This window comes from Lissotriton vulgaris, chromosome 1_1 (assembly GCF_964263255.1).
Source record: "Lissotriton vulgaris chromosome 1_1, aLisVul1.2, whole genome shotgun sequence".
Classification (NCBI taxonomy): Eukaryota; Metazoa; Chordata; class Amphibia; order Caudata; family Salamandridae; genus Lissotriton; species Lissotriton vulgaris.
Genome location: NC_141685.1, coordinates 979936580 through 979963203, shown reverse-complemented (window position 1 = coordinate 979963203; position 26624 = coordinate 979936580).

The window sequence follows — 26624 nt, the reverse complement described above, 5'->3', positions numbered from 1 at the left end:
TCAGGTTCACAAGTTCAGAAGAACATGCTCCTCTATCCTCCTCCTCCAGACTCCTATTTCCATCAAAGCAGAGGGCTGGTTTACGCCCAATGAAGAAAGTCTCAGCACTTGTGGGGGTGTTCTACTTCTTTGCGGGTGAGTTGACGGCTCTGGGGCCATTGCTGGGAAGCTCTAATACCGGATAAAAGTGGTTTGGACCAAATCCGAGGCGGAAATTTTTTGGTGTTTTTGCAGACTTGCTTGCCTTTGAGGTGCTCTTTGGGGGAGTTCCGGCTGTTTGTGGGTGAGTTTCGGGGTCTGGGAGCACTGCTGGTACACTCTAATCTTGATTGCATTTGCTTTTCAGGAAATCCGTGGTGGTAAACTGGAGTTATGGCCTAGCTACACAGCGCGTTTGGACCGAAGGCCGAGAAATATTGTAAGTATGAGATTTTGCTTTTGGGCTGTTTGGGGGTGTTGTGCTTTTTGGCTGGTGGGTTGGCGGGTCTTGGGGCATTCCTGGGAAGGTCTAATACCGGATAGAAGTGGTTGGGACAAAATCCACGCTGATTTTTTTGGTTGCTATTTCTGATATTTTGATCAATGTAGCGTTTTCGGGGCCCTGTTTGGGGGGCTTCCTGGTGTTTGTGGGTGGGTTTCGGGGTCTGGGAGCACTGCTGGCTATGGATACTTTACTTTGCAAGAGGTTTGAAGCAAATCCATGGTGGCAGAGGGGAGTTAGGGCCTAGCTGCAGAGCGCGCGCGGAGTGATTTGGGAAATTGGCCAAAAAATGACTAAGTCCCCATTTTTGTACTTTTGCTCTTTGGCTGTTTGGGGGTCTTCTACTCGTTTTCCCCTGGGTTGACGGCTCTGGGGCCATTGCTGGGAAGCTCTAATACCGGATAAAAGTGGTTTGGACCAAATCTGAGGCGGAAATTTTTTGGTGTTTTTGCTGACTTGCTTGCCTTTGAGGCGCTCTTTGGAGGGGTTCCGGCTGTTTGTGGGTGAGTTTCGGGGTCTGGGAGCACTGCTGGGACACTCTAATCTTGATTGCATTTGCTTTTCAGGAAAACCGTGGTGGTAAACCGGAGTTATGGCCTAGCTACACAGCGCGTTTGGACCGAAGGCCGAGAAATATTGTAAGTATGAGATTTTGCTTTTGGGCTGTTTGGGGGTGTTGTGCTTTTTGGCGGGTGGGTTGGCGGGTCTTAGGGCATTCCTGGGAAGGTCTAATACCGGATAGAAGTGGTTGGGACAAAATCCATAAGGAAAAGCCTTTTGGCACTTTTTGTAACTTAGGGTTCGTTAGGGTTAGCCCTAGCAGCAGGATTGCATGTGTTTTGGGGTGTTCTAGATTTTTGCAACTGAGTTCTGGGGTCTTAGAGCACTCGTGAGAATGTGTAATTTTGGTTGCAAGTCATTTGAAGAAAATCCATGGTAGGAAAGGGGGGATTTGGCATAGTTAAAGAAAGCCTCTGCCACTATTCTTAACTTAGGGCTCGTTAGGGTTAGCAGTATTTCTATTGCATGTGTTTGGGTGGGGGGGTTTTCGAGTCTTGGAGCGATGATGGCTATGGATACTTTTGCTTGCTTGCAAGTGGTTTGAATACAATCCAAGGTGGGTAAGGGGGTATTTGGGCCTACTTTTACTTTCGAAGTACGTTTTGTCACCAGTTTTCTGCTAGGCCTCGTTTTTTGAGATCTGATTGGGGGTCTTCTACATTTTTGCAACTGGCTTTAGTAAGGGTCTGGGTGGAAGCACTGCTGGGAAGGTCAGTACACCTAGCTTGAGGGGAAAGATCCGCTAAATTAATTCGCCCATACTTATTTATCCTTGAAAAGGTGACTCAGACAGAGTACGCACTTTCAAAAATGTTGTACTGTCTATTAGGAAAATCAAAGTGTGACTTTTTGCACTACACAGCGTACATACCTTATATTTATTTATCAGTGCTGTTTTTCGTTCAATAATTACAGGCCGGGTTTCAGTCTGCAATGGGGAAAAAAGGATGGAGTCAGGCTTCACATTAGCGAGCCGCAATTCAGCATCCGCCAGGCAGGCAGTGTACAGGGTGTCTTCTGGTCACCAACATTGATGGACGAAGCGTCAGCTGGAATGGAGGAGTGCCGCTAATAAGAGGAATTGTTTGCTGCATGCAACTTACTTACCAAATTCAACAGGACAACTACAACAATACAGATACAGTATCCATTATTTTATTCAATGAGTGTGTGTGACTGCATTTCTTGGATCTCTCTCTGCTTCTAAATTGATCCCTACAGCCATTCTATATGTTTTACTTCGGCTATTTTTTTAACCTAATTTAAAGTAGCCCTGTACTGTCGCATTCTGGCATTCACGGTTGTCGAAAGAACTACTTACTTTTCTGTAGCAATGCATTCAGTAGTGCATGCACTTCCTTTATGTCACGTAAAAGATTTATGGTTAGCTTTGTAACTAAAAATTTCTTTATGTTCAATTATTGTTTGTCCATGCTGTGCTTTTTTTTTTTCTCTCAACAAAACCTACCCAAAAAGAAACCCCCATTCCTATCCATTTTACAAACCCTAACCCTCTTCCCCCGGGTTGTGTGGTTTTGCTTGATGTGTGACTAACTGACATCAATCATTCCACACACTTGCTGGGGAGGATAAGGTCATAGCAACAGGCTGGTGAAGGAATCCGAGGATATATTCTAGACTTACTCAGCTTCAGTACTATTTCTTGTAGTATTAGCCAATGTCAAAGAAATCCTACGCAAGTACAAGTTATACTATAAATACTTTATCATTTGTTAGGCTACATTGTGGCACTGTTGTAGTCTAGTGTACTGTCACCTGCTATATTCTCTATTGTACCGTTGTAATGCTACAGTAAGGACAAACCAGGTTTCATTTTCTTTTTTTCCATAGCCATGCAACTGCCACTGTGTCACACCACTAGTACCACCACAAGGAGGAGGAATTTTCAGCCGCCCTGGATTGCAACCTTAATCGCCATTTCCCGTGGAGACAGCCCTGGGCCTAGCCCTACTTTCAAAGAGAAATTACAGGTAAGATAAGCGTTTGGTTGGAGGTAGTATAATGGAGTATTAGGAGAGACGAGAGATTGACGGTAGTACTACTAAAGTCCTAGGACTATTCAGGAAAACAAACTTACTGTTAAACCCCCACCCACCAGACTCAAAAGCAGTAAAAAACAGGTATGGTCAGATAAAGTTTCAAAAAGTATATCTTTATAGCCCTAACAAAATAATCTCCCGCAAGATCCTCCCTAACCCCAACGATTGTCCTTCAAAAGTCCCCAAAAACCCAACTCCCAATTCCCACTCCCCAAAAGTCTCAGAAAAAGGGGCAAGGGACACTATGGCAGGGTGCTGTTGACTTTAGCAGCCAGGGCATCATGCTCCTTGCGGAGGGTGGCATGTTCGAAGCGAAGGCCCTCCACCAAGTTCTTATAGTTCAGGACCTCCTGCTCCAGGTAGGACAGTCTGAGGGATAAGCGGCGCCGGCGTGCCTTGCAAATCCTGTGGGGGGCAGCTGCTGTCTTTGCTGCTCGGCAGTGGCGTTTGGCTTTGTTAGCCCGGCTCCGTACCGCTGGAGCACTGCGCTGGCTGGCAGCCCGCACGGAGGAGAATGCAGCTGTCCCAGTGGACGTTGTTGTATTACCAGACTGCGTCTCCTCCTCCTCCAGGGCCACCAGCCGCCAATATTCAGCGACAGTGGCATCCAGCCTCCGTTGCCGGGCCATTCGAGCCAGCTCCTTCCTCCTTGATGGTCTCTTGGATTTGGAAGGAGCAACTACATGAAGAAAGAAAGACATAGTCTGTAACCAATGCTCCTTAAGATTAACACAAAATGATTGAGCAGAAAGTTGTCACAGTACAAGTAGCAAATTGAAAGCACAGTACATAACTATTGAGGACAGTATCTATGTAACCTCCGACTTCTTCATCCTTGCTCTAACATTAGTGGGAGTTTAAGGAACAAATTCTACGAGCAGTATGGACTTCCATTACAGTCGACTATGACAGTACACCGGTCTTATTTTTCTTCTTCTCTCTTGTTTAGGAAAATTGGTACGTTATCTTATGCAAGCCGGCATAATGCCAGCGCAGTGAACTTGCACCCGAGAAAAACAGACGCACACCATGGTGAGTGAGACAGACTTGCGTTACTGTACCGGTCCAGTACATGCAGGTGGTGAAGCTCTTACTTTTCTATTACGGGTGGCACTGAGAATACTCTGTTAAAAAGGCTACTGCTTAATTAATTTAGCTTTCACCCTACAGTGCAAATGAGTATTAGAAAAGGAAAATGAAGAAGCTAAATAATCTGATTATCTATCACTTCACATGGGATGTATTTGATGGCATATGGGATGACTTTAGGTGCTTTGCTTATTATTGAGTGAACAGTGATACACCCACACATGAATGACGTACTACTACTAAACTAAAGTTATTAAGAGAGGTAGGGAGTGTCCACCGTAATAACCGGATATATGCTGTGCTTGCAGTTGCAATAATAGCTACTGCTACTATTCATGGTAGTATTTGGACAAAATTACAACTTCTTTTCCTTGCCTTTCCTACACTGGAACGGACGTGCGGGTGCGGTGTTACATGCTCTTCAAAGTAACACTTAGTTCATCCAGTGACCGTCTACTCTCTCTAGATACACATATGCTATCTAAGAGTCAGATAGTACCATGAATGATCCAGGCATCCATCCATTCAAAGTATATGCACACATACAGTTTCTGTTTCACCCACCCAGGCTGTTCTCCTTCCACCCATCCTTGCTTCATCATTCACCCATCCATGCACCATACCATATTCTTTCCTTCCCAGCCACCTCGGGGACCAAGCAAACACATATCATTCTTCTTTGCCAGTCATCATTACATTTCTCGTCCTTCCACACTTACTTACACCCTTCTTTCGCTTTTCGTTCATCCCATCCATCAAGTTCATCTCAGATCTGATTGGGATTCTTCTCGCCAAAAACTTCACAGCTAAGTCGAAGTACATTTAGAGGAGGCTACTACCTAGTTGATTTATAATACACCCGTGCAGAAAGCACACTCTGCAGTCTTCAATCTCAATGAGTAAGGAATATATAGCTTACCTCTGCCCGCCACCACCGTGTCATCCCCCACAGAATTGTCCGGCACTTGCACCGCCTCCTCCCCAGAGTTGTCATCCTCGTCCAATGCCACCTCCACCTTCGCGCTGGCCCCGCCTCCAGATGTTCCACCTACAAAGTACATTTAATAATGTTAGAATACACCACTCACTACTATATAATATTTGGTCTAGGAGGAAGAAAAGAATGTGAAAAAAACAGAACATAATTTAATAACTTGTGACTGTCTACTATAAAGTAAAAATGTCCCTTTTTCCAGGGAAGGCTGTTGTCTTGCTGCACTTTTTGGCACAACTGATGAATGCTTGCTTTTTATTTTTAACACAAACCACTTTTTCTCCTAACAGACAGAAGCTTGACATCTAAGAACACGAGCAGGATCAAGTTCAAACCAGGTGAGAGCTCGGCTTTGCCACAAGAAATGTGTCCAATTAATCGTCAGCACTAAGCACTTTTCCATTTTCAGTTAAACGTTTACTTTTATGACAAACGTGATTTTAATAAATGTGATTACTTTTAATAAAGCTTTTAAACTTAAATAGACTCCGTGGTTTTTGGTCCTCCAGACTAGAGTGGATGAGCTAAAGGTTTTGCAATTTTTGCAAGCATGAGTCCGTGCCTCTGACACCATTGGGGAATAATCATAATCATCGGTGACTTTGGGAGCTAAATGACTCTGCCACACTATCTAGTCAGTAAGGAGATTGGGGGTTCAACTACAAAGTCTGTTATCACTGAGGTATGTGGAAAGTCTAACAGCACCTATTATAATTGATAAGCTAAGCAATGCATTATTTAGTGTCCATAGTTCTGTTTGTGCAGATTTGTCCCTGCAACAGTAGTAGAATGGATTGTCCTCCTATCCAAACCAAAAGTAAAGTAGTATCTTATTCTTTCTTGGTGGTCATTCACCTTTTTATTGTTGGCAATTGTCAAAGCATAAACATTTAGAAGACTTGAAAAGACATTATGGACAATCCCAGAGGACTGCACTCTGTGCATAGAGCTATTGCTGACTAGAATGGGAGTCCAATGGAATTGCCAAATGTGCAATCTTAGTTAGCTACACAGACAGACTAATAAGAATAATCTAGTAATACCACACGGAGTCATAGTCGAGGCAGGATAAGAATTTAGATCCAGTCTACAAGAATATGAAAGACGATTTAGAAAAAAATCGAATGAGGAACGCTGGGAAAAAATAAGTACTCTATATTAAAATTAAAACTTACTGGGGCCAGCAAAGGAGCCCTCGCCTGCCCGATCCTGGCCTGCATTCTCAACAGCACCCTCCTCCTCCTCCTCCTGTGTCCTCCTCTTGCCCCTGGGGGAAGCTGATGTACAACATGAAAGAAAGAAAAACAGAAAACATGGATGATATTTGTCAACTAAATCAAACATTTCAAAAGAACTAACAAAATATTTTGGCGAAATAGCAAATAGACAACTATTCAACGGGATATATTATTGACCAATCTCATGTGGTCTACTACGTTATTAGTATTGCTTGATTTGCGGACCGTCGAATTGTAAACTTCTTATGTAACTCACTACACAAAGTACTAAAAAGGTTTGCCTAGGATTGGCAGGCAGTAGTCCGCAGCACGCGAAGTGACAGCCAAAGTCCACTGTGATTGCAGATCAGCGACAACACTAAAGTTTCCTACTACCTTAACCAGTCATTAAAATACTCAAACTATCAATCCACCACCACTATTTCTTCTTATCGCCATGTGTAGAAAGGAAGGACTGGACTTGAGTCTGTAGGGGCTGATTTAGAAGCCCCTTGCGGCTCTTTTGCTCCATTGTTGCGTGACTTTTGTGACACAGCGGCAGCACAAAAGAGGCGCAATGGTGCGGCGTATATTAACAACGTGACGCATATGGGAGATGCATCACGTTGTAATGCCCTGCGCCATCAGGGGACGTTCCGGCGCAAGGGAGGGCGTTCCTGCACAGGAACGCATCCTAAAAGTGGCTGAGGGAAATCTACAAGATTTCAATCACTCACTTTAACGACAATGATGCGTGACTCAAACCCTGCGCCTGCTTGAAGCAGACGTACGGCTTGACGCAGCTTTGGGGAGATAGGGCACCCCAGAGCATTGATGGAGCTGCGCCATAGTTGCGACGCAACTCCAGCAATGCGCCGACCTTACGGCACAGATGCGTAACGCTTTGGTGACGTTTTGGGCCCATGGTGCGCCGCATTGTAAATACGATTCAGAAAATGGGGTGGTGATGAACAGAGTGTCTGAATTAAGCAGACCACTCTTACCCAGTCCAAAGATCAGGGCTTTATCCATCACCGTTTTTTAGCTCACTGCACCATCCCAGCTCAGAACTTGGCTATCTGCAAATTAGTCTGACCCTGGCCCAGTGCATCATGGGAACAGGGCAGACCAAACTACCAAGCCACTTCTTATACTGGGAAGGAAATAAGCTACCGGGGACCAGTTTCTGGCATTTCAGCCGTCTTCGGCCCGGCTTGCTTGAATCCTGATGGTGCAATGAGCTAGGGACTCACATCTGAGTATACCCTTCCACGCTTATGGTGGACAAAAATGATTCAGAAAAGGGGGTGGTGATGAACAGAGTGTCTGAAGTAAGCAGACCACTCTTACCCAGTCCAAAGATCAGGGCTTTATCCATCACTGTTTTTTAGCTCACTGCACCATCCCAGCTCAGAACTTGGCTATATGCAAATTAGTCTGACCCTGGCCCAGTGCATCATGGGAACAGGGCAGACCAAACTACCAAGCCAATTCTTATACTGGGAAGGAAACAAGCTACCGGGGACCGGTTTCTGGCATTTCAGCCGTCTTCGGCCCGGCTTGCTTGAATCCTGATGGTGCAATGAGCTAGGGACTCACATCTGAGTATACCCTTCCACGCTTATGGTGGACAAAAATGATTCAGAAAAGGGGGTGGTGATGAACAGAGTGTCTGAATTAAGCAGACCACTCTTACCCAGTCCAAAGATCAGGGCTTTATCCATCACCGTTTTTTAGCTCACTGCACCATCCCAGCTCAGAACTTGGCTATATGCAAATTAGTCTGACCCTGGCCCAGTGCATTATGGGAACAGGGCAGACCAAACTACCAAGCCATTGTAAATTAGGGGTGGGCGGCCAGCTATGCTCCGTGCACGGAGTGTGCGTAGTGCCGCCTACTCCGCATTTTGCGAAGCGGGCGTAGCCAGGCGGCACTACGCACGCTCCGCAGACGGAGCGTAGCTGGCCGCCACCCGCCTCCCTCCCGCCCTCACTAAATACTTTAAATGAAAAGTTTAAATTAATTAAAACGCACTTACCTTGACCGCCGCTGCCCGCCGCGTCCCCGGGGCTCGCTATCTTCATTGTTCCGTCTTGTTTACTAATGCGCATGCGCGGGCGGCCGCGCATGCGCATTTCTCACGAGAAAATGCGCATGCGCGGCCGCCCGCTGAACACTGAACCTTAGTGTGTAGCATTAAGCAGTTCTTTAAACTACACTCATACATAATTTCACTGGCCAATGAAATGAACACAAAATCGGAAACAAATAAGCATAGTAGCAACACTACTGAGAAGGAGAGCAGTGCACCTGAAATGCACAGAAGATTTTGAAATATAGTATACCTACAATGTAATGAGCAGCATTATTGCTCTTGGTAAAAAAAAAAAATTGCAATATAATAACACAGCAGGAGAAAACAGAGTAGTAAAGAAATAGCTACTACTACTACTCACCAAGCCCGGGGATCTTGAGGCCAAGCAGGTCGAGCAGATCTCGTTCACGGGTCAGGACATCCGTCCTGCGGTGGGTGGCCTGGCTGTAGGTGCGCCGGACCCGAGAGTGGTGGTACATGGCCCGGCACACCTTATCCTACGCTTCCGGTGATCCCGCATCCCGTACCCGCCTCCGATCTTGCCGCCTGCCGTTATGGTCCTGGGGAGGTGGCGCTGTACATAGAACACTAGTGCGCCCACCTCCTCCGGGCTGAAAATCTCCCGGGGTGCGACTGTCTCCCCCCTCAAACGCCCGCACGGGAGCCGGGCACGGGGTGCGGGACCCTTCCCCTTCTCGGGATGCTTCCCGGCTCCCTTCACCATGGTCTGGGCGGAAAGGAATAAAGAAAATAGAATAGGGAAGAGAAGAAAAGAGTTTAAAAAAGTAGTTTAAAATTAACAAAAAGTAGCAGTAAACACAAAAATATAGGGCTAGAAAAATAGAGGGGTAGATAATAAGTAAAATAGATTAAAAAAAACTTCAAACAAGCAAAGGATGGCACAGATTTAGAGAGGATACAAGAAGCATGCCCAGAACCATAGCAATGAATAAGAAACAAGATGGCCGCGCCCGTTTACGACCGCGCGGGTAAGTTCGCGCGAGATTTTCCTCGCGAACACTCGCGAAAATGTACATGCGAGCCGCACACTTTGCGAGATTACACTTCGCGCCCGGAAACGGAAATACGTCATGCAAACAAGATGGCCGCGCCCTTGAACGACCGCGAGGGTAACTTTGCACCTTGCGCTACAAGCGGCTCGCGAAAACGCACAAAACCTTGCGAACTAACACACCGCAAAAAAAGAAATCGCATATTCGCACGAATTCGCGGCTTCCGAATCCGATCTCGCGCGTGTTCGCGCCCCGCGAATCCCGCGAAATTGCAGAAAACGAGTTTTGCAAAACTGAAAGCAATTGGCAGGTGTAAGAGTTCAAACTCATCATTAGTAACAATTCACTGTAGTGCTTCCTGACTGGGGCCCCTCCAGAGTTCAGTTGCTAGTTGCAACAATTGTATGACCCTGCTCTGACCCTCACAGCAGGCTCATAGAATAGCTAGAAGTAGGCCACAAAGGTCCTGAAAAAAAATTGCACTGCAACAGAAAGCAAATTACTGATAAGGAAGCAGGTGCCAGACCTGGAACTCTAAAACAGTGACACATTAATAAACTAACCCCAAATTAATTCATGTCAGTTGAAGCAGGGCAGGTGTGCTTGCTTTTCCCCCATCATCTACAGTGATGATGAACCAGAGGGTTGCATTGATGTAACAGAGGGTGGCATGGGTCAAAGAGAGGGTGCCAGTGGTGAAACAGAGGGTGCTGGGAGGCTGTGATGATGAACCAGACGTAGAAACAACATAGTCGCGACCATTGCGAGCCGACAAGTAAGTTCACAATTGCGAACTAGTACCAAATCCTCGCGAACTGGCAGAAACCCTTGCGAACACAAAAATAAAATCCGCAAATTCGCGGATTTTGCGGATTGCGAGTTCGCAAATTTGCAAAATTTGCAAACGCCAGATTCGCAAAATTCGCCCATGCTTAGTCTATTGTTATGCCACTGCTGAAACCAGGGAAGCAAATTCAAGTCTATTGATGGCGGTAGGTTAGTGAATCTGCTCTCTCCCATTTAGGAGTTTCTTCAGCGGTTGTTCTTCCATCTGAGCTCCATGGTGCATGCACCTTTTCGAGATGCAGGTGTCATCAATAACCAATAAACTCTCATAAATTAGTGAAGTGCAAATCTAGCCCAGCATACCAGCTCAGCCTTAAATGTTGATATGGTTAAGCCATACGGTCAAAGCAGTGAGTGTGGGCCTGTGCTGTAAGCACACTCCATTAACACATTATACAGGTTTTGGTTACTCCTATGCGTCGAAGACCTCCAGTTCCTGCAAGGGTGGGCCTACATCCTCTATTATAAGGGGTTTTACACGTCCACACATACCACTTATGACAATGCTAAGAACTGACATTTCCCTTTACCCACTTTTCACCCTGATTTTCTGTCGTCTATCATCAGAATTCTATTGCATGAATATTTTCCACCGCTTCAAACATTTCCAACCTTTCTATTTAATTCAACTGAAATTGGGTGCTCCTTTCTTCTTCGAAATATATTTTTAGTAGATTGAAACCTTCAATAACTGCTCAGATGCCCATTTCTAATTGCTTTAATAGAGTTTAGTTTACTGCTCACATGCAAGAAGAAATGCTATCACTACTCTACTGTCATAAGTTATTACAGCCCAGGTGTGACATCACCAAATACTGATGCAGGAAGTAGTAGACTGTGTGAAATTCAGGCCACAAAGCTTTTCTCTGATCATTTTTTCCCTGAAGGATCCCATGCATTAGCTGATAATGCTTCTTTTATGGCAGTATGCTAATTGGTCTGCTGGAGTTCATCACAAGAATGCAGAAATGTATATACAGGTTGCATGTTCTAACCCAGGTTTGTGAAAGTGCCATACAAATAACTACTTAATATGTTTGTCCACATAAAAATTACATATTGTATTTTCGATTACTTTCTCAGTACAGATTTCACATTTATTCCAGTGGTGGCTCCTCCGCAATGGGGCAAGATCATCGTCCCACTCACTGGCACAGAGCAAGTAAATGAAAAATAAAATGAAATCATCATTTTATTTTTCATTTTCCGGTTCTGAACCAGCTTGCAAAGGGAGGGGCGGGGCGGGACGGGGCACTGGGAGGGGGAGTGTGACGTGCACTCCACTAGTTAAGTATGTAATTTGGCCAGCCGTCTCAGCCGACCAAAACACACATGCGTACTTAGGTTCTCTCCAGCCCAACTGCATTGAGCAGCCGGGCTGGAGGAACCCCACAGATTCCCTTGTCTGTGCAGGGCGTCTTTCCTGCCTGCTCAGACCAATCCTTGCGCTGCTCTCACGCCAATGAAGGGTGGGGTTTGCAGGGAGTCTGTGATGTGGCTCCAGTGTTTGCTGGGACCAGGTAGGACGAGACCGATAGCGACGCAGGAGGCAGCTCATCATAAGTTTTTATTAAATTTCTTATTACAACTCCCTCCCCCTGGCATCCTCCCCCTCCCATGCTCCCTCCACCCGCACCACCACCTCTTTATTGTGGCGGCGCGACTGATTTATTCTATATATCTGAAACCAGTTGACATCTTTCACAAGAAGGAGATCAAGAGGTTAAAAGAGGGCTGTGGGGGGGGGGGTGATTTTGGCTGTGACAAACCATATGTGGAAACGATATTGCAAATCAACTTGGAGTTCACTAACTTTTAAAAAAACAGAGGCAACTCATTCACTCTTCTAACTGGGCTCCATTCGTTACATGGAATATCCTTATATTACTAACACTGATCTAATTAGACAGACAGAGTTGGAAACAATGCTTTGTAGGTGAAAAGTTCAGGACTGAAGACAGTGTCCATAGAGGCCTAGAGTACAGTGACACCCTATATGATGCACCTCTTTCTCCATGCACTTTGTTAAAAGTACTTACTGCCAGTGATCTCTTCAGGAAGGCGAGACCAGTTTTAAAAACACTCCAGGACTGGGCGTCCAGGCCACTGGCCCCTCACCATTACACCTCACACTGCTGGAACCCCTGGAATGCCCCTAGGAACAGTGGCTTGTTACCCAGGGTCCGAGCACAGGTGTAGGCTCCTCAGTCACTCGAAGGTTTGTCATCCCTCTGTGTGTCTGCCTAGAGCACATGCTACGTACAATGCGGTGACATATCACAGAGATATTATTTGAGATTTCATTTCAATAATTTTAAATTGGTGTGATACATTTTATTGCAACACATAATGCATTTTTTCTATAATGTGTGTGCATAACAGGAAAGTCAACTCATTGCCTCTCAAGTGTATGTTGCACTGTTAGGGGTGGGAGACACCCCCTCCCATTGATCTGTGCTGCAACTATCTTCAGCAAGCTGTTCCAGTGCAAGCCTAGCCCCCCAACTGAATTAACTCAGTGTTGGAAACAACCCATGCCTCCGTTTCCTGCATTCCGTCCCTCATGCCACCCTCAAGGCGCACAAAAGGCCATATACCCAGACCATAGTTCCTGGCAAAGTAAAGAAATGCTGGGTTGCTTAACCTCTTCCATGCTCATGACGGAACGGTTCCGTCATGAGCGTCGGTTGAGCTGTGCTCATGACGGAACTGTTCCGTCATGAGCCGATAGGCTCATTAGAACCTTCAGCACAGCGCGAAAATTTGCGCCGCGCTGAAGGGGTTAACAACCTGAGGTTCCGTGACGATTTGAACCCGTGTTTTCAACATTGTCGTAAATACATAATTTTGGTATCAGTGAACCGCAAATGATCCATTTAGCATATCCTGGTGTTTTCGCTATGCTACGAGCAAGAACACTCCTGTTATGAACACATTTCTGATCTACCCATGGCATCCATCTTAGATCACGGAAGCCATTTTGTGTTTCTTGCCCTCACGTAGACAATGGATACGCAGTGACCCCTTTCACCTAAGGACACGTAAGCTTTAGCCGGAGATTCACCTTGCTAGTGACACGTGCACCTTAGAACAGAACACGCCATGGCTGCATGACTCGGCAGAAGCTGCCTCCTCTGCCCGAGGCCAGTCCTGCTATACTGGTTCTCGTGTTCGTTGGCCTGATCATGATTAGGCGGCCGAAGCTGGTAGCCTTGCCCATTTACGACCCACAAACATCTCTTATCCTGCTTTTCTATCTTCTGCACCTGGCTCTGCTCCTTTCCTTCTGGGCCTTTATTAGGGGGAGGTAACAAAATTTACGATGAGGCGGTCCGGGTCTTGAATGAAAAGTTGACATGGGATTATGATGGAACAGTGGGAACCCCTCGTTCGTAATGTTTTGACATCAGATATTGTTGACGATTCCTGTGCAACGCCAAATATTTATTGTTTAGGACACAAAGGTTTGGGAATGTACTAACATGTAAAGAATTTGCCTCAAGCCCAATATTTAGTATATAAGGAGCAACCCTCTTTGTACAATTCGAACAGGCTCCTAGATTCTGCCCGTGTGTAGTTTCTGTGACTTCTGTGTCCCTGCAGTAATAAACCTTTGGTCTTTGACGCCACCATCGAGAAGCCCGTGTTTCTGTTTATTTGTGCACCGAGACAGGTAGAACTCCGGGGTCTTCGGGTGTTATCCCTGACACCTCTGGACGGAACCAAAAAGTCCAGAACTCCAATTGGCGCCCAACATGGGGCGACGTCATTCGGTACCGGTCCAAAAGCCTGAAGAGTTCGAGAAGCTTCGTGTGAAGATTCCTGAGGGAGGCGCCCCACTTCATCGATCCTGGCATATCGCAAAAGTGGCCCGACGTTCTCTTCCACGAGGGTTCCCGTTCAGGACGGCTGCAGTGGTCCGTTGCCTTGACCGTCGCCTTGTCTTGGACCCGAGGTGCAGTCCTTAGTACGGCGAGACGTGACGGGTTTCTCCCTGGTGACGTCTTCAGTGCCTCAGTTAAGTATTAAGTGGTTGCTAGTTGGTTACTTCGTAAGGGTTGTTCCTGTTTGGATAATCCTTTTTCAGTTCTTGGTTTGGTTTGGTTTCGTAAGATTATCACTGGTTGTTCTGGTTACGATAATCATTTGGTTTAGTTTGGGTATCGATACATTTGTTCGCTTTGGTAGGCCTAAATTCTTGGTTCGAGTGCGCACCTTTGTTCGTGTTTTTGTTTGTTCTGTGTTCCGGGTTATAAAATGGTAAGTCGGAAAAATTGTATGTTGTTGTGTTTTGGTTGCAACAGTGATTCCCGGTTGGAGGACTCATGTCTGGTTCCTCCGATCGGAACTCCTCTTTATGATCTGTATTGTAAGTTTGGAGTGGGTCCTATATCTTATAATGAGGTATGGGTCCGATATACGGAGAAGGACGGTGTCCTTAGTTGGCCACTGCATGGTAGTTTTGAACCCCAAGTTATTGATAATTTAGAAACGAAATTGTTCAAGAAGAAAGCCCGGCCGGCAATGTTTGATTCTCTTTGTTATTGGCGAAAAGAATCTAAACAGAGAGAAATTAAAAAGTTGAAGAAAGAGCAGAAAGAGCAAGAGTTGACTTTAGAGCAGTCTGCCAAGCAGCTGAAACTCAACGAATCCGAGAAAGCAATGGAGGTGGCCAACAGAGAGCGTAATTTAGCGATAGACAAGTGCTATCCTGCCTTGCCATCGAGTACAGCTAAGAAAGTAGAGGACCCCGAAAATGATCCTCTGTTGTCTTACTTGTTACGGTCACCCCCACCGTATGCACAAGGTGCTACGGTTCCACCTTTACCGGTTGCTGGACAGCCTGGTATTCCTGCTCCTGCTCCCCAGAATCAAGCTCCTGTACCTCCTGTGGTCAATGTTAATGTTCCTTCGGCACCCCCTCTTCCAGGGTTGCCGGCTTCTCAACCTATACCTGTATCACTTACACCTGCTAGTTCACAGGCTACTCTGCCTGCTACTCCAACTGTTCCTGTTCTATCTGTCCCAACTGCTACTTTATTCTCTGCTTCTGCTAGTATTATGACTCCATTTTCTGTTCGTCGGAGAATCACTGATTCTGTCTCTAATATTTTATCTCCCTTCTATAAAACTCTGATTAAGACTCCCACTTCTGACTCTGTGCAGAGACGTAGTCAGCTTCCCAGTACTGAAGAACGGGGAATATTAGATTCCACAGCTCTTAGATGGATTTCGAAGAGTAGGAGATATAGTACTAGAGATGTATTAGATACATTCATGCAATGGAATGAACCGACACAAAGATATGTGTTCGATGAAATGTGCTCCCTTTTACGTGAGGAATTAGAAGAAGATGACTCTGAATCAAATTTAGAAGAATTAATTAGTATTCAGAAAGAGTTTGCTGCTGGTACGATAGTTGGTCAGAATATAAAAGAAGCGATGGAACTAATTTTAAGTTATAGGAATAATCCATCCCTTCGTTCACCGAGGGAGTTAGAGAAACATAGTACGAAACAGAATCGCCAATATCCAATGAGGGAGGTTCCTCCAATTTGGCGTGAAGCTGTGCAAGCTAATGCAAACCTTGGTATTGCAGCCGCTCCGGCGCAATTCCAGAGAGTGTGGATACACATTCCGTGGAAGCGAGCTGAAGTATTAGCAGTAAAGCAGGCCTTGCCAGATCCACGTAAAAATCCAACCGGATATTATAAGGAGTTAGCACAGACAGTTGAGGCTTGTGTGATGAATCTAGCGGACATTGACATGTTATTTGGGAATGTAGTTCCGCAACCAATTTGGGCTAAAATTCGTAAAGAGAATCATCCAGTTGCTCTAGGTGGTGATTGGGCAGCTATAATTGCAGCGGATGGTCAGCAAACAGGTGGTTCCAAACCCGAACCTTTAATTGCTAATTTGCCCGATAGAATAATTGACTTAATGAAGACTCTGATGCCAGCACTGCGTGTTAACTTGGACAAGTTGTCCGCATGCAGGCAAAAGAAAGACGAAAGTGTTTCTGACTTTTTCACAAGGTTCGAAGAGACTTTCGTAGATCACAGTGGTCAGGATATGAGCACAGAAGGAGGACAGAGACTATTCGTTGATAAATTTGTACACAATTTGTTGCCAGACCTTAGTAATAAATTGAAAGATTCCGAAAGTGCGTGGGCTGTCTCTACGACTGCGCAAATTCTTGCGACTGCTCAGTACTATGAAAATAGGGATAAAGAGGAGAAGGAAAAGTCAGAGAAGAAGACGAAAGATTTAAAAACTAAAGTTCTTTTACAGCAAGCATATCCGCCTCGCACGAATCAGACTAATATGCAGCAAGGGTCATATCAAAGGACAGATTATGGTTCTCAGAGACCGCAATACCAATGGAATCAATGTGCGTATTGTAAGAAAGAAGGTCATTATAAAAATGAGTGTCCTGTCTTAGCGCAGAATAACGCTGCAGCAGCTCAGAGAGGTCGTGGTGGTTTTGTGCAAAATTCTAGGGGTCGAGGACGAGGTGCTATGCCTCCACAACCGAATGATCGCCCTTCTAATCACTTTGATCAGCGAAATGGACAGTCTGCTCAACAAAATAGATCTCAGCAGTATCATGTTGAAGACTATTGTGAAACTGGTGAAGAATTTCAGCAAAGTGAGTACTAGGACAGCCAAAGACAAAGAGAGGGAGTAGTATCAGTTCCAGTAGATCAGAGTGGGCCTTATGTCGCAGTAGCAACATCAGGTGTAGTCGAACCGTTTCTGTTGGATACTGGTGCAGCAAAAAGTTCTATCATACATGAGAAACTCCCTGGCGCACCTTTGTCTGGCTTAACAAATGTTTCTGTAGGTTTTTCAGGCGCCCCTGTTTACAACCCCGTATCTGGTCCTTTGTCTATTTCTGTTGGACCCCGTCAATTGAAAGCACCTTTGATTTTGACGACAGGTTGTAATGAAAATCTGATTGGTTTAGACTTGTTAAAACGACTATATGCGACATTGTACTGTTCTCCGGAAAGAGTACAGCTTACGTTGGGTAAAAGAATCACCTCTCCAATGTACTTGTCGATGGATGCGCTCCCACCAGAGCTGCGTTCTCTCCCTGATACTCTTTGGGCGACTGGTCCTAACGATGTAGGTCTTTTAGAAATTCCACCATATGTAGTTACTTTGAAAGCGAATGTCAAATTTCCACAAATCCCACAATACAAAATCTCTAGTGAAGGTGAACGGGCACTTCTATTAATTGTGCAAGATTTAATCGAGAAAGGTGTAGTAGAAGAAACTAGAGGAAATGTCTGTAACAGTCCTGTATTGCCAATTCTGAAACGTACTGATCCTTCAAAACCTCCAGTCTATAGGTTTGTAATAGATCTTAGGGAAGTTAACAAGATTGTGATTCCACAGTTTCCTGTGGTTCCAGGCATAACTGCATTGTTAACGTTGATTCCTGCTACAGCCACATGGTTTTCAGTTATCGACTTGAAGAATGCCTTTTTCAGCATTCCGATAGCCGAGGAAAGCAGAGATATTTTCGGCTTCACTTTAGGAGGTCGAAGCTTCAGGTTTAAACGTGCTCCACAAGGGTATTGTGAAAGTCCGTCCATTTACAGTCAGGCATTAAAAAGTCAGTTAGATTCCTTTGTACTTCCTCCTGGTTCTGCTTTAGTGCAGTATGTAGATGATCTTTTAGTGGCTGCCGATGACAAGGAAACTTGCAAAGCAGCTACAATTTCGTTATTGCATCATTTGTCTAATTTGAATCACAAGGTGTCACCTTCGAAAATGCAATATTGTTGCCAAGAAGTGACCTACCTAGGTCATCTCTTGTCAAAGGAGGGAAGGAAGTTGACCCCAGAGAGAATAAAAGCAATTACGCAGATGAATGTTCCCCGCACACAGAGAGAAGTACGTGCCTTTTTAGGTATTACCTCTTACTGTAGGCAGTGGATCCCAAATTTTTCTCTTTTAGCAAAACCGTTGGTAGCTTTGACTGGGAAAAATGTTCCGAGTCCGGTGCCATGGTCTGCTGAATGTCAGGAGAGTTTTTCTGAGCTACGAAATGCACTATGTTCAGCTCCTGTATTGGGTACACCCGATTACAGTAAACCATTCACGCTCTATGTTCACGAGAGAGAAGGTTGCGCGTTGAGTGTTCTGACACAGAGATTTGGTGATAAACAACGCCCTTGTGCGTATTTTTCATCAACATTAGATCCGGTAGCTAGAGCGTTGCCTAGTTGTTTGAGAGCTACAGCGGCAGCTGCGGCTTCCATTCGACAATCTGCTGGTTTGGTGATGAACAACATGCTAGTGGTCATGGTTCCTCATGCTGTGGACACACTCATGAATCGAACCAAGACGCAACACCTTACCAGTGCTAGATTATCAGGCTATGAGTTGACACTGTTAGCGAGTCATATTCAGATCAAAAGATGCAATGTATTGAATCCAGCAACATTGTTGCCGACTAATCAGGAGTCGAGTGATTCTGAACCCCATGATTGTTGTTTCAGAACCGAGGAAGAGACAAAAGGACGAATTGATTTAAAAGACACTCCGTTGTCAGATCCAGATGGCACGTTGTATGTTGATGGGTCTTGCTTTAAATTGGAGAATGGTGATGTGACTGCTGCCTATGCAGTAACGACTTTGAGTACGATTGTGGAGACTGCAAGAGTGAGTCAGAGTTCTGCCCAAGCTGCGGAATTAATTGCGCTAACGAGAGCGTGTGTTTTAGCTAAGGGAAAGAGAGTGAATGTGTTCACAGATAGTCAGTACGCGTTCGGCGTGGCCCATAGTTTTGGCCGTTTGTGGAAAGAGAGAGGTTTCATTACGTCCCATGGGACTAAGATTCAACATGGTCAGCTAGTTAATGACTTGTTGGAATCTCCAACCTTGCCGACTGAAGTTGCGATTGTGAAGTGCAGCGCTCATAAAGCAATCACGGATGATGTTGGTCGTGGGAATGCTTTTGCTGATGAGACTGCTAAACAGACAGCTAGAAATATGATGAGTAGAATGTATGTTGCTACGTCTGCAAGATGGATTTCTGAGTCTGGAATGTGTGAGGACACAGTGGAAAGCGTGAAAGAAATTCAGAAGGAGGCGACTGAGGAGGAAAAGCTTGCATGGAAAGAGAGTACGGGTAAATTGGACTCGAGTGGGTGTTGGATTGATTTGTCGGAACAACAGCGTTGGATGTTGCCTGATGCGTATGTGCTTGCAGTAGTAACGATGGCACATGGAGCAGCGCATATTAGTTCTAAAAGGATTTGTAAGATGTTGGCTCCAGTTTGGAAGAATGATGGGATTAGTAAATGTGCAGAGAGAGTGGTGAGAAATTGCATGGTATGCCTGATGCATAATCCTGGCAAGAGAATCCCCACACCTGCAGGTCACTTCGCTCCTCCTTCTTGCCCCTTTGAAGTGATCCAGTTAGACTTCATTCACATGGATCGTTGCAACAATCTAAAATACGTCCTAGTGGTAGTTTGTGCTTTCTCCAGATGGATCGAAGCATATCCACTGAAGGACAATACTGCCTTGTCCACTGCCAAAATTCTTCTCAAGGAATACTTCCCTAGGTATGGCATGCCACAGATTGTATGGTCAGATAACGGAAGTGAGTTCGTAGGGAAAGTTATGCAGAGTGTGTGTGCCGGTCTAGGGATCAAACAAAAGTTCCACAGTGCGAACCATCCCCAGTCCGCTGGTTTAGTTGAGGGTTACAATGGTACCCTCAAACTAAAACTTGCTAAAATACAGGCATCCACGGGTTTGTCCTGCCAGATGCACTGCCTTTGGCTTTGTTATCAACGAGAGCAACTGTACATTCTAGAGTAGGGCTCAGTCCATATGAAATAGTCTTTGGTCGTCCCGCCAATGTTTGGGGGGTACCTAGGCCAAAAGAATTTAGACAGCTGGAATATCCAATGTTAATTAATTACCTTTTCAACTTGACTGCTAAATTGAGTCTTATTCACCAACAGGTTTTCGATGCATTGCCAAAGCCACCGGAGAGTCCAGGTCATCAGCTGAAACCTGGGGATCAAGTTGTCATTAGAAATTTTGCAAGAACGAAAAATCTTCAGCCCAGATTCGTTGGCCCCTTCCAGGTGTTATTGGCGACGAGAACTGCTATTCGTGTGGCCGGACGGAAGAATTGGATACACACAACACACGTCAAACGTGTGCCTCTGCCACTTCCTTACGATAACTGGGTGAAGAAGGGAATCGGTGCCTCTGAAGCAGAACAAATACCCAGGTTTCTTCCTTTCAGCGATGCAGAACTAATCACTGATACATCGAACTCTGGCTCTCCTCCTGAAACTGCTCTTTTGAACTCTGAACATTTGCCATCTGCAACAAAAGAACATTTGCCACCTGCGAACCTGAATATTGCAACACCTGCTGAAAATACACTGTTTCCAGATCAAACAGCTCCTGCAAAACTGAGATACAATTTACGATCTCGCAATATGGACAAATAAAGCAGGAAACTGCCTATTTTTCACATTTTGAATTTGAATACCGTACATTGCCTCCAGCCAGGAAGTTTGCTATTGTTTCGTTGTTTTAAAATTGCCTTGCCGTCTGGGTAGCCGTAGGGTCGTGGCTGTGTGCCTAGTTGAATCTGCGGGGGTCAGACACAAGGTCGATCTTTCTGTTAGTTCTGGGAACTCCCAGGGCTGATAGAGGCATTTTCATCTACGTACACATCATCAGTGGTCGCGAGCGGATTGTAGAAGATGGAGCTTCCTGAGCTGCAACGAGAGAATGTAATTTATGTTCGCAGAAATAGACTGTACAGAATTCTTCACAGCAAATGCTTTCTAATGCAATGTGCAGTTACGTTTTTAATTGTTTTGATAACGTTGGTAGGTGGAATCATCTTTGGTGTGCATTTGATTTTTGTGCCGGTAACTACAGTACCTCCCCTTGATCCTGCTACTTCTACTGTTTCTTCTATGCATTCTTTTCACTCGTTTCCTGAACATGAGCAAGCTCGACGCTCAGAATTTATTAATAACACTTTTGTACAGCTCTTGCATCAACACCAACTGGTAGTTAACACTACAGACTGCTGGGTGTGTGGCTTGATACCCCACACTATGGATAAAGGCATTCCCTATCTAGTCTTGCCTTTTAGCTATAATGGATCATTTCAGGCCTTTCAGACCATTTTTGCCTATTCCCTTGAGACCTATCCTCCACGTCCACCACGTTCCACTAAATACAACTCTGCCAACAAAGCTTTAGTCCAGGGAATTATTGACATGATTAAGGACGTCAATAATACTCCATCTTACCCTAGAGATGAATTACGGGTATATTTGAGTTGGAATTCTACAGAGTATCGCCTTAGTTTGGGAGAAAGCAAACGTAAAAGCTCCACTCCAGTCTGGGTCGTGCCTCACCGAGGTCAGGTCTGTTTACAAGGAAATGGGAGAAATCCGAGAGCTCAGCTAGGGAGGAGTGAGTGCGTTGAGACTTACGTGTTTCCGTCTAACTCTTCCCCTGCCTTCCTTACCGCTAGGGGTACCTACTTCATCTGTCAAGACAGAGCATATACATGGCTGCCTGCTGACTTTTCAGGTTCATGTTATATTGCTCGACTGTTACCTCCAACGTACACTGCTTCTTCAGACTATCACAAGACCAGAGTAGCAAGAGGTGTTTTCAGCAAGGAAGATACCGCTGGTCAGGAAGCTGGAGACTTCTTCAAAGGTTTCCTTCCGTTCTGGGGGCCTATGGCCAATAGTAGAAATCTACGTCAGCTAACACGGGTAGTTGAATCTACTATTACAGAGACTGCTGGTGCCCTTAGTAACCTAACAGCTGAGCTTCAGGCGGATCGACTCATGACGTTGCAGAACCGTATGGTTCTAGACGTAATACTTGCAGATCGAGGTGGGGTATGCAGAATGATCCAATCGAGCTGCTGTGTTTTTATTCCCAATAACGCTCCAACTGTCTATGAGGCGATCTCTAGGCTACACAAGATTTCCGACTCTATACACGTAGACAAGGGAAACTGGTCCTTCATGGAGTGGTTTTGGACTCTGATATCAGCGTGGGGATGGAAGGTTCTGATGGTCATCGGTATCATCCTAGTATTTCTATTCTCATGCTGCCTGATTATCCAGTGTGGTCCCGCTTTGTGTAGTCTCTGTGCTGCATCATGTTTCAGAAAACCACCTGCGTTTGGAGAAAAGGCGCGAGAAAGAATGATGATGCAGCAACATGTCACTGACCTGATGAGCATAGAGATAGATTCGGACATAGAGTAATTGCCTACGTTAGGGCAAAAGGAGGGTCTGAGGTTCCGTGACGATTTGAACCCGTGTTTTCAACATTGTCGTAAATACATAATTTTGGTATCAGTGAACCGCAAATGATCCATTTAGCATATCCTGGTGTTTTCGCTATGCTACGAGCAAGAACACTCCTGTTATGAACACATTTCTGATCTACCCATGGCATCCATCTTAGATCACGGAAGCCATTTTGTGTTTCTTGCCCTCACGTAGACAATGGATACGCAGTGACCCCTTTCACCTAAGGACACGTAAGCTTTAGCCGGAGATTCAACTTGCTAGTGACACGTGCACCTTAGAACAGAACACGCCATGGCTGCATGACTCGGCAGAAGCTGCCTCCTCTGCCCGAGGCCAGTCCTGCTATACTGGTTCTCGTGTTCATTGGCCTGATCATGATTAGGCGGCCGAAGCTGGTAGCCTTGCCCATTTACGACCCACAAACATCTCTTATCCTGCTTTTCCATTTTCTGCACCTGGCTCTGCTCCTTTCCTTCTGGGCCTTTATTAGGGGGAGGTAACGAAATTTACGATGAGGCGGTCCGGGTCTTGAATGAAAAGTTGACATGGGATTATGATGGAACAGTGGGAACCCCTCGTTCGTAATGTTTTGACATCAGATATTGTTGACGATTCCTGTGCAACGCCAAATATTTATTGTTTAGGACACAAAGGTTTGGGAATGTACTAACATGTAAAGAATTTGCCTCAAGCCCAATATTTAGTATATAAGGAGCAACCCTCTTTGTACAATTCGAACAGGCTCCTAGATTCTGCCCGTGTGTAGTTTCTGTGACTTCTGTGTCCCTGCAGTAATAAACCTTTGGTCTTTGACGCCACCATCGAGAAGCCCGTGTTTCTGTTTATTTGTGCACCGAGACAGGTAGAACTCCGGGTCTTCGGGTGTTATCCCTGACACCTCTGGAAGGAACCAAAAAGTCCAGAACTCCAAACCTTTATTTGAGCACTGCACACCTTTCTATACACTACTCTAGTTTGCACCTAAGCATCTTCACCTACAGCTTGCTGATTCCAGGGCCTCTCCCAGGTCCAGCATAACACGTCCATGCCCACACTGGACAAGAGTAGGCATCTTTACGTACATCCAGCTGATACCAGGGCCTCCCCCCAGTCCAGCAAACGAGTCCATGCCCACTTTTAGACAGGTGAAACCCCAACTTCTTCAAAAGGAACAAGAGGAAACATACATTGACACAGGACTTGGCCTATTCTTCACCCCCTGTGCAGAGCACTGGACTGTTATGCTAAGTGTCAGTAAGGCCTTGCACTCTCATGTATCAGATCCTCTTGGGATACACATCCGCTGAGTAGCTGATATGCTCCCTATCTGCAGTACCTAGTAGTTATTCAATGATCCAAACAGCGAGGCCATTGTAGTCCCCGCCATTCTCGTGTGTATCGATCATTTCGCTAAGCCAAGGGACCCTGGAAAGCTCTTAGAACATCCTGTCCTCTGCCCTAGCAAGCCCCACCCACTGTTTCCCCCAACGTGCTCCCGTTAGAGAAGAGTGTGAAAATGTCTTGCTAGCTTGGCCACCCCAGGCTGATTTACCTTTGTGACCATCCTCCCCAAAGTACGCGCCTGTCCAGCTACTGGAGCGCCTAAACAAGAGGCCTTAGGGAACTGCCTGTCTCAGTACACAATATCAGGTGCGGTAACATTACGTCTGAATCTAACCTGTGCAGCTTTATGTCCTGGTGCGGTTCTCCAATATGTAGTTCCACTGGACACCTAAGCCTAATGTGCGTGACCTAGGTACTTGGTCCAGCTTGCTTGGCGGCCTGCCTGTGAGTCAATATTAGAGCCCCCAAATGGACATACTGCTGCTGGCCGCATCTAACGCTAAGCGCCACATTGCCCTCCCTGCGCCTGCCACCCTAGATAGCCTTGACCTTATGTCCTGTAAGTTTATAGGGGATTGTTTATCCGACTTGACAATAACTTTGCTGCAGTCTGAATGTGAACTGTGGTCTTTTGCTAGGGGTAAATACGCAGGGGATCTACACACCAAGGAGTCAACGGATGGCTTCGGGTGATGAATTCAAATTGCGAGTGACAGAACGCTCGGCGCGATGTAGCTGCCCCAAACTAATTGATCTAGATGACCTTGCGTAGTTTCCGGCCCATCATGGGAAATTTCAAATAGGAGCCTGGAAAGGATGGTCATCAGATCTTTCCTAGGCATAGATAACAAATGAGGAACTGTCGCCCCTCTGCCATTTGGAGGGGAAGGGAAGGCTAGCCGAGGTACCTAAAATTAGATTCTGTGTCACCATGTGGGCTATGTCACCCCACGTTGCTTCCTGCTCCTGACTGGGGGAGAGCCCATTCACCTGAGAAAACCCCATGTCTGCGTAGCCCCCCCCGACACACACACGGCCTGTGTGTACTAAGATGCCAGATACAGATTGCTGCTAACCTGAAGTCAGTAACCAATACAGGGTAGCATGCAAAGTTGAGCCCACCCTGTGAAATTGGTGCTGCTCAGTTCACCCTCTTCTGTCATTGCCTCCATTAATCTCATCCACCCCTAGCCTTTCCCCTACAGCAAGGCTAGAGGTTGGGCTGTATATTGCAGGTCCAGGTAGTGTTTTTTTTTTTTACTAAACATGCCTTTAATTCACATGCTGATTACAGCAGTGGGCCTGCCAATGAAGCTTTACCTATTTAGAAGGCATAAGGAATGTGCAATGTCCAATTGAATCTGTGTCCTTCAAACTTGCTAGAAGATGACATTAAATGACCAACCAAATCATTCCCCAGGTGAGCTCACATTATTGAGAAATAGCGTATCCCCAACATTCAACAGCAGCCCACAAAAGACAGTCATGTTCACTAGTAGTATCAGTGGCTAGCCAGTCAGCCAGCCAGTAGGGAGCTCTGCCCAGTAACTACCCACCCATAGCAAACAATAGGTGCATAGCTTGTGGGGAACTGGATGCCAGACGGCGTCAGGTGGCCTCTCCAGGTTGCACCACACCCTGCTCCTGAGTGCTGCCGGTCATAGTAACATCCCAACAAGACCCCCCAAGACCGTTATTTCTAGGTGCCTGACCCCACTATTGTACATGGCGGCACCATACCGATGGGAAGGCCTTAAGTATGGATGCCCCTATACCATCTGGTATAATTACCAGTGCCATCAGATGCATCTGCCAAGTGTTTGCAACCCTTGTGGTTTACTGCCAATAGTATTACTATTGAAAGACTTTGTGCTACTGGCCGTGATGGGCTCAAAATGTCTGAGATGCAAGCATGGCTATGACTGTATTAGTGTTGCAAAGATATAATGCCCTGATTGAGTAGAAAGTAAATAGTGTGTACCGAGTACTATTTGCATCCTGTTTTAAGGGAAGCTGACCCCTTCTACTGTGTAAAAGCCACATCTTTACTTTGTAAAACTGCTCTGTTTTTATATACTTGTTGCAATTCAAACACTCTACTCCTATCCTTCCAATTCACACCCCACCATGCCCCACAATCCTGAATTCTTAGGTAAATGTTGGTTCCCGGTAACGGAAATAAAAGATACATTTCCTTTTACATGTGGTCTTATGGGAGGTGTGGGGATGTTTGCCCCAGCCTATAAACACCTCCATGCTGTCACTGTGTCTTATTTCCAGACATGCCGTGGCATTGATAGATGTTCTTTCTGTATGTAAAGGAGATGAGGTAAAGCGATGTACGGGAAAGTAACCCCTTGTACCGTTAACCACACTTTTCTATATTGTTCATAAGTGAAATTAGCATCTTGTCCCTGGCCAAAGGGAAACTCTCGCAGCATCCCAAGTTGCTGGATTCCTTTACTGGTTTCGGTCGAGAAGCTCTGCACCAGCTTTGTTGTGACCCTTTATCTAACACGATGCATGCCTAGGCCCAAGAGCTGCCTAGTGTTATGCCTGAATGCCAAATCTAGAAAGTGTGTGTCACT